Here is an 8835-nt window from a genome sequence, read left to right as displayed (position 1 = left end):
TCCAAAACTCTCTCTTTTTCTTATACTATACTACCTCCAAAAATAAAAATGCAGGATGCATATTTATCTGCAAATTTAATTCCAGCCAACCACTTTGAAAGCTGTTGTACTCACCACCCTCCCACAGTGGGAAGCACTCATAGTGTTGGGGCCTTAGGAATTGACACTGCAGGGTTTCCTAACACTTGGTTAGTGACTTGTTACAGGATCTGTGTTAACATTTGGGCGACCAAGCACTTGAAAGACCTGGATCAATTACACAGTCTCTGTGCCAAGCTAATTAGTCCCTAACAGAGAGGCTATGGGTGCTGGGTCCTCCTGAAACTTTGAGAGATAAAGAGGGAACCTCTAAGGTTGGGTTGTGAGAATAGCACCATCTCACCTGACCGTGGATTGCAATGTTCCTGGAGTCTAAAGTCTACATGAGATGCCTGGGGAAGCAGTGCTTTCTGGCTGGTACATTTGGATTTGTGCAATGGAAAGTCACCGGTGGCCCAAAAATCTGTACTTATTTTCAGCTGGTCCAACTCCAAAATATTTGTCTACATTACCCTTTTTCTCCTCTTCACGGAACGTCACTTTCTCAATATCATGCTGAAATCCCAGGGCTCACAAATATTCCCTCTCCTATGCCAATAGAATGCACAACAGGGTCACCCCAAAGTCGTTGAGCCTCACAGCCTATAAGGAAGGAATGAAATCACATCTGAATTATAGCATAGGCTGGCACTTCTTAAATGCAAGAAGAATGTAGTATTCCATAACGGCTGCACTATCACCACTATTCAGGAAAAATAATAGTGACTTTAAGAAACTGGAATTCCCCCCCCCCCCAAAATAGCCCTTCTCTTTAGCAGTGGAGTGTGTGTGCGTGTGTGTGCGTGCATGTGTGTGTGTGTGTCGGATGGTTGGGGGGAGGTGCAGGGGGTGGTTAGGGGCAAGAGATTAAATGGATTTGTCAAGAGTTTTGTGACTAGGGAAGTTCCCTGGTGGCCTAGTGGTTAGGATTTGGTGCTTTCACTGCAGAGGCCCGGGTTTGATCCCTGGTCAGGGAACCATCCCACGTGCCACGTGGCCAAAATACGAAAAAAAAGAGAGAGAGAGAGAGTGATGTGACTAGAGTTCACATTGTATTAATTAGCTGCTGCAACCAATAAATCCCCAAATCTTACTGGCTTAACTCAGTTATGGTTTATTCCCCCCTGGTGTGAAATCCAAAATGGGTATTCTTGAACTGCAGGCAGTTTTCCTCCAAGTGGTAATTTGGTAAGTGGGCTCCTTCCATATTGTGGTTTCATCAACCTCAACATTTGGCTTCCAGGATCACTTGCCTAAGTGCTTCAGGCTAACAATAGGAAGAAGAGGATGGATGGCGTGGGTTTGGGGTGGGGAGGGGAGTTAAGGGCTTTGCCCCAGAAGTGGGGTGCATCACCTCCGCTCACATTGCCTGGAATTCAGTCACATGGCCATGGCCAGCTGCAAGGAAAGCTGGGAGCTGTAATCTACTGTGTTCTTAGGAAGAAGAAATGAGTTTGGTAAAGTCATTTACCCAGTAAGTCTGACGCTCATGGGTTGAGTAGGCCTATCCTAGTGGTCAGATAGAGCCATCCTTGTAAAATAAAAGTTTTTCCAAACAGTTTTACAAAAGGAAAAATGAAAACTTATACAAAAAGCTGGATCCACATGTCTGAGAACCTGTAATAAAGGGAGGCCTGAGGATTCTGTACAAGGTAGAAGGAGGGAAAAAAGCTATGATACTCAGAAATGGGGTTTTCCTTCCATCTGAACATGGCAGGAGGCTTATTTACCCAAGGGAATTTCTACTTGTTAGCAGTTCAAGTAGTGTGACCCAGTGAGGAATTCTAGAGAGTTCCATGGAGGCTTGGGGGAGAAGACGAGAGGGTACCAGTGCCCATTCTTAGATCAAGCCTTGAGTCCTGTAATATTAATATTTGGGTCTAGAATATAGTGAGTGGAAATGTGTAACGAAAAGGCATAAACAGTGTTGGATGGACGAGAGAGCTTAGGATTTGGAGTCAGAAAGACTCGGGTAATTAAAAAGATGTGTGAACCTGGGGAAGTTATTATCTCCCCATGTATGAAATGGAGATAAACCCTGAGAGTATTTTTTATCTTTAAAAGGAGTGGAGATAATGTGTGTGCGTGTGTGTGTGTGTGTGTGTGTGTGTGTGTGTGTATAGAAATAATTATATGTATATATTATAGGTATAATTATATATATTATTCAATATACAATATAATTATATATATATTATTCAAAATACATGTATGTGTATTAGTGTATGTGTGTGTTTATAAAACCTGGCACATAGAAATGCCCAATAAATACCAGGTCCCTTGGTTTCTACCTCCTTTCTCTCTGTCACTCAAAGTGGCCTCCGTTCTATAGTAGTTTTGAATATTAGGTGGAACAAGCTATTTCTTTTGGCTCAGAGAGCTTATATGAAAATACAACATTACTCAATGCTAACCTCAGGTCAATATCATCCAGAAAGGTCAGCTGCCTATCAGGGATTACGCTTGCAATTACCTGTGTCTTGATCCAGGTTCCACACGCTGCAGAGCTCACAGGGGAAGAGTGTAACCCGTACCCTAACACGTATGCTAACCCTAAACCATTGTCGTACCCTAACCTGTACCCTAAACCGTACCTGTTCCCTAACCCTAACCCTAACCCTTACCCGAAGCCTTACCCTAAGCCGTACCCTAATCCTAACCCGTACACTAACACTAACCCATACCCTAACACGTACGCTAACCCTAAACCGTTGTCGTACCCTAACCTGTACCCTAAACCATACCCGTTACCTAACCCTAACCCTAATCCTAACCCGTACACTAACACTAACCCATATGCTAACACGTACGCTAACCCTAAACCGTTGTCGTACCCTAACCTGTACCCTAAACCGTACCCGTACCCTAACCCTAACCCTTACCCAAAGCCTTACCCTAACCCGTTCCCTAATCCTAACCCGTACACTAACACTAACCCATACTCTAACACGTATGCTAACCCAAAACCATTCTCGTACACTAACATGTACCCTACACCGTACCCATTCCCTAACCCTAACCCGTACCCTAACCCTAACCCATACACTAACACTAATCTGTACCCTAACACGTACGCTAACCCTAAACCGTTGTCGTACACTAACCTGAACCCTAAACCGTATCCGTTCCCTAACCCTAACCCTAACCCTAACACTTACCCAAAGCCTTACACTAACCCGTTCCTTAATCCTAACCCGTACACTAACACTAACCCTAACCCTAAAACGTACGCTAACCCTAAACCGTTGTCATACCCTAACCTGTACCCTAAACCATACCCGTTCCCTAACCCTAACCCTAACCCTAACCCTAAACTTTACCCGACGCATTACCCTAACCCGTACACTAATCCTAAACGGTACGCTAACACTAACCCGTAACCTAACTCGTACGCTCACCCTAAACCACTGTCATACCCTAACCTGTACCCTAAACCGTACCCGTTCCCTAACCCTAACCCTTACCTGAAGTCTTACCCTAACCCGTACCCTAATCCTAACCCGTACACTAACACTAACACGTACCCTAACACGTACGCTAAACCTAAACCGTTGGCGTACCCTAACATGTACCCTACAGCGTACCCGTTCCCTAAACCTAAGCCTAAGCGTAACCCTTACCCGAAGCCTTACCCTAACCCGTACCCTAATCCTAACCTGTACCCTAACACTAACCCGTACCCTAACACGTACGATAAACCGCTATCGTACCCTAACCTGTACCCTAATCCGTACCCATTCCCTAACCCTAACCCTAAACCGTACCCGTTCCCTAACCCTAACCGTAACCCTTACCCGAAGCCTTACCCTAACCCGTACCCTAATCCTAACCCGTACACTAACACTAAACCATACCCTGACACGTACGCTAACCCTAAACCGTTGTCGTACCCTAACCTGTACCCTAAACCGTACCCGTCCCCTAACCCTAAACTTAACCCTAACCCTAACCCTTACCCGAAGCCTTACTGTAACCCGTACCCTAATCCTAACCCGTACCCAACACGTATGCTAACCCTAAACCGTTGTTGTACCCTAACCTGTACCCAAAACTGTACCTGTTCCCTAGCCGTAACCCTAAACCTAACCCTAACCCTTACCCGAAGCCTTACCCTTACCCGTACCCTAATCCTAACCCGTACACTAACACTAACCCGTACCCTAACACGTACGCTAACCCTAAGCCATTGTCATACCCTAACCTGTACCCTAAACTGTACCCCTTCCCTAACCCTAACCCTAACACTTACCCTAAGCCTTACCCTAACCCGTTCCCTAATCCTAACCCGTACACTAACACTAACCCATATCCTAACAGGTACCCTAACCCGCTGTCATACCCTAAACTTTACCCTAAACCGTACCCATTCCCTTACCCTAACCCTAACCCAAAGCCTTACCCTGACCCGTACCCTAATCCTAACCCGTACACTAACCCATACCCTAACCCATACCCTAACACATACCCTAACCGTAACCCATTGTCGAACCCTAACACTTTCCCTAAACCGTACCCGTTCCCTAACCCTTACCCTATCCCTAACCCTAATCCTTACCCTAAGCCAACATCACTAATTATTAGAGAATTGCAAATCAAAACTACAATGAGGTATCACCTCACACCTGTTAGAATTGGCATCATCAGGAAATCTACAAACAACAAATGCTGGAGAGGGTGTGGATAAAAGGAACCCTCTTCCATCATTGGTGGGAATGTAAATTGATACAGTCATTATGGAGAACATTATGGAGGTTCCTTAAAAAACTAAAAATAGAATTACCATATGATCCAGCAATCCAACTACTGGACATATACCCAGAGAAAACCATAAACCGAAAGGACACATTCACCACAATATTCTTTGCAGCACTATTTACAATAGCCAGGTCATGGAAGCAAGCTAAACGCCCAGAGACAGACGAATGGATAAAGATGTGGTACATATATACAATGGAATATTACTCAGCCATAAAAAGGAATGAAATTGGGTCATTTGTAGAGACGTTGATGGATCTAGAGACTGTCCTACAGAGTGAAGTAAGTCAGAAAGAGGAAAACAAATATTGTATATTAATGCATATATGTGGAACCTAGAAAAATGGTACAAATGAACCGGTTTGCAGGGCAGAAATAGAGACACAGATGTAGAGAACAAACGTATGGACACCGAGAGGGTAAAGCCGTGGGGGGGGGTGGTGGTGGGAGGAGTTGGGAGATTGGGATTGACATGTATACATTTATATGTATAAAATAGATAACCAATAAGAACCTGCTGTATAGAAAAATAAATAAAATTTTAAAAATTTTAAATAAAATTTTAAAAAACAGAAAAAAGTTATTCCCTTCACATAAATGTATTTATATGAATGAATTATTTCCATGCTTATATCTATAAATACAAAAAAGAGGAATAAAATCTACCTTGAACCAAAAAAGAAAAAATAAAGAACCCACCAGTTATACAGAGGAAAACCCTATCAGGGTACTTGCTCCAGTGGTAAACAATTCTGAAGTTGGTCAGAGGTGGGGAATCGTCTCCCATGCAGCCAGCAGCACCCCTCCCCCACCCCACCGCAAGAAGCGTCCTCATTGCAAAGCTAGGGAACCGTGCCGAGGTGTCTGTGAGTAAACGTGAGCTGAGCCCCAGGTCAGCTGCTGCTGAACTGTTCCCACCCTTCCCAGGTAAAACACCTGAATATGTACAAGGACTTGAAAGCCTAGAGGAAGGGCCATGGAGCCACACGAGCGACAGCATGCCGGCTGACTTGGTGCCTGCAGGCCAGCCAGGATTGTCCTGGCCCCGGGCGCTCTTCTGGAATCTTTCCATTTCCCTGCCTGAGATACCCCTCTTGTCCAGGCCCCCACTGCTTTTTTCTTTCCTCACCTCTGCCCGGGGAGAAATTCCAGCGGCAGTTATGGGTGACACATCCTCTTCTTTAGCAGGTGGCAGCCTGGCAACTCCTGCAGAAAGTCCAGCAGAGCCCCACTCACACCGGGCCACCCACAAAGGCGTAGCCCCTCACTCCCACCCATTAGCCCAGCCCCGACACGGCTGACGGGGCAGAGAATATGGCGTCAGGCACAGCTGCAGGGGCTCTTGCTGCCTGGAGCGGTGTTTATATTGATCTCAACCCAGGCACACCTGGGGAGGGCTGGCCCGCACCGTCAGGCTGCGCAGGTCAGCCAATCCTCACCCCTCAGGGGCTCACAGTTGCAGAAAATGGACCTTGCTGAACCGGCCAGGTCCAAGGAACAGGTGTGGGCTCCTGAGAGTCAGGATAGACAAGGGGCTGCAGCTCTGGCTTGTTTTCTAATCATTTTATCTGGCCCATGAGTGGGAGACAACTTCAAGAAGACCCTCTCCTAATGAGAGGAACCCAGGAGTCAGGGAGAGGAGGGGTGGTGGGTGGAGACAGAGGCCTGGTGCCCCAGCTGCAGTGGAAGTCTCTGGAAGGCCAGGCAGAGGGTGGCCGCACAGGGGAAGAGCGCATCTCTGCCCATCTGCATTGTCATCAAAGGAGACGCCACTCAGCAGCGTGATGTGTGTGCGGGGGTGGGGCGTGTGGGGTGGGGGGCGCATCCTCCTCCACATGGTCAACACAGAGCTGCAGGGGCTGCCCTCAGAACTCGCAAGGTGGGCTTCCTTTGTGGCGCAGTGGTTAAGAATTCGCCTGCCAATGCAGGGGACACGGGTTCGAGCCCTGGTCCGGGAAGATCCCACATGCTGTGGAGCAACTAAGCCCGTGCACCACAACTGCTGAGCCCGCGTGCCACAACTACTGAAGCCCACGCTCCTAGAGCCTGTGCTCTGCAACAAGAGAGGGCACCGCGATGAAAAGCCTACACATCGCAATGAAGAGTAGCCCCTGCTCTCCGCAACTAGAGAAAGCCCACGCGCAGCAACAAAGACCCAAAGCAGCCAAAAAAAAAAAAGAAAAAAGAAAAAAACTCGCAAGGCGATTGGAGAGTCCCGGCAGCAACTAACTGTTACTGTCAGGAGGAGGAAGTCAGGACCCGGTACAAAGACAAGAAGGGGAAGGGAGTGGGAAAGTCGGGGGCACGAGACATCGTATACGAAGAAAAAACGCAAGCAGACATCTCAAGTGCCACCTCTGCATCTGATCACACGCTCAGCCTCCAGCTGCACTCCCCACCCTTCTCACCAGTCTCCCATGCTCCTGCACACACCCGTACTCACCACGGTGTCTTGCTGGGCACATAATGAATGCCCAATAATACAGAGTTCCTTTCATTTAAAGGAGAAGCATCCTTTAAATATCACAACTGCAGAGCCCGCGTGCCACAACTACTGAGCCCACATGGCACAACTACTGAAGCCTGCATGCCTAGAGCCCGTGCTGTGTAACAAGAGAAGCCACTGCAATGAGAAGGCCACACACCGCAGCGAAGAGTAGCCCTCACTCTCCGCAAGTAGAGAAAGCCCGAGCACAGCAACAAAGACCTAATGCAGCCAAAAATAAATAAAATAAATAAATTAATTTTCTTAAAAAAGCTCATTCATCTGTGCCACTGAGAGGAATCAAAATTATTTTCTAAGAATTTGGACCTAACCTGATAGTAACGTGTTCTAGAGTAGAGCACTACTTTTGGAGTTTGAGCTTGGCTCTGCCTTTTAACTGTCATCTGGGGTACGTTACTAAATCTCTCTGTGACTTAGTTTTCTCATCTGTAAAATGGCAATAATCCTGTCTGTATTGGAAACAATGTTGTGTGTCTTCCTAATTACAATTGCTCCCTGAATACCACCACAACACACACACACACGCACACACATACACCCTTACACAAACACACACACAGAGCCCTCAACAGCTTTGTTTGTATTGTCAGTTTGGGGGGCGCGGGTGACATCTGACTCAAACCAGGCCAAGAAAATTCTCTCCTCTGGCATTTTAAATTTGTGGCTGGGAAAATCTAGTACTTTCTGGACTCATCTTGAACTCGAGGGCTCAGGGGAGGTAACATTCCCCCTACCATATGGTTTGAAAAACAGAGGAAGATGGTCAGCAGAGAAAGAAAGATGAAGTAGATGTGAAAGTGAAGCAGAGGACTTCCCTGGTGGCTCAGTGGTTAAGAATCCACCTGCAATGCAGGGGACACGGGTTCGAGCCCTGGTCCGGGAATATCCCACATGCTGCAGACAACTAAGCCCCTGTGCCACAACTGTTGAGCCTGCGCTCTAGAGCTCGCGAGCCACAAGTACTGAAGCCCGCATGCCTAGAGCCCGTGCTCTGCAACAAGAGAAGCCACCACAATGAGAAGCCCGCGTACCGCAGCAAAGAGTAGCCCCCGCTCGCCGCAAACAGAGGAAGCCCGCGCACAGCAAGGAAGACCCAATGCAGCCAAAAATAAATTAATTAATTTAAATAAATAATTTTTTTAAAAAAGAAAGTGAAGCAGAAATGACACCCTTGCATTCTCATACTAAATTCCCTCTTTTAGCAATCAGACTCCTAACCAACAGACCACCTCACAGCCTTGTTAGGATTAAATGTGAGGAGGTCGGTAAAGAGCCTAGCCTGGAATAAAGCCAGTGCTCACTAAATGGCATTTGGGAGTTGTTATGCCCTTCACTCACGTCTGGGGTGGGCTTCAATTCAGATTACCGGTCTTGGTGAGATTTTTTTGTCCCAAGACAAAATTTTCTTTAGGCTTTATAAAACTATAAGGCTTAAATGTCTACTTAGCTGGCAGCACCAAATAACTGCATGCCAAGGTAAATCCAGGGAAGACGGG

Source organism: Phocoena sinus, chromosome 20 (assembly GCF_008692025.1).
Source record: "Phocoena sinus isolate mPhoSin1 chromosome 20, mPhoSin1.pri, whole genome shotgun sequence".
Taxonomy (NCBI): domain Eukaryota; kingdom Metazoa; phylum Chordata; class Mammalia; order Artiodactyla; family Phocoenidae; genus Phocoena; species Phocoena sinus.
The sequence above is the reverse complement of the archived record's forward strand: the minus strand, read 5'-3'. Positions refer to the sequence as shown.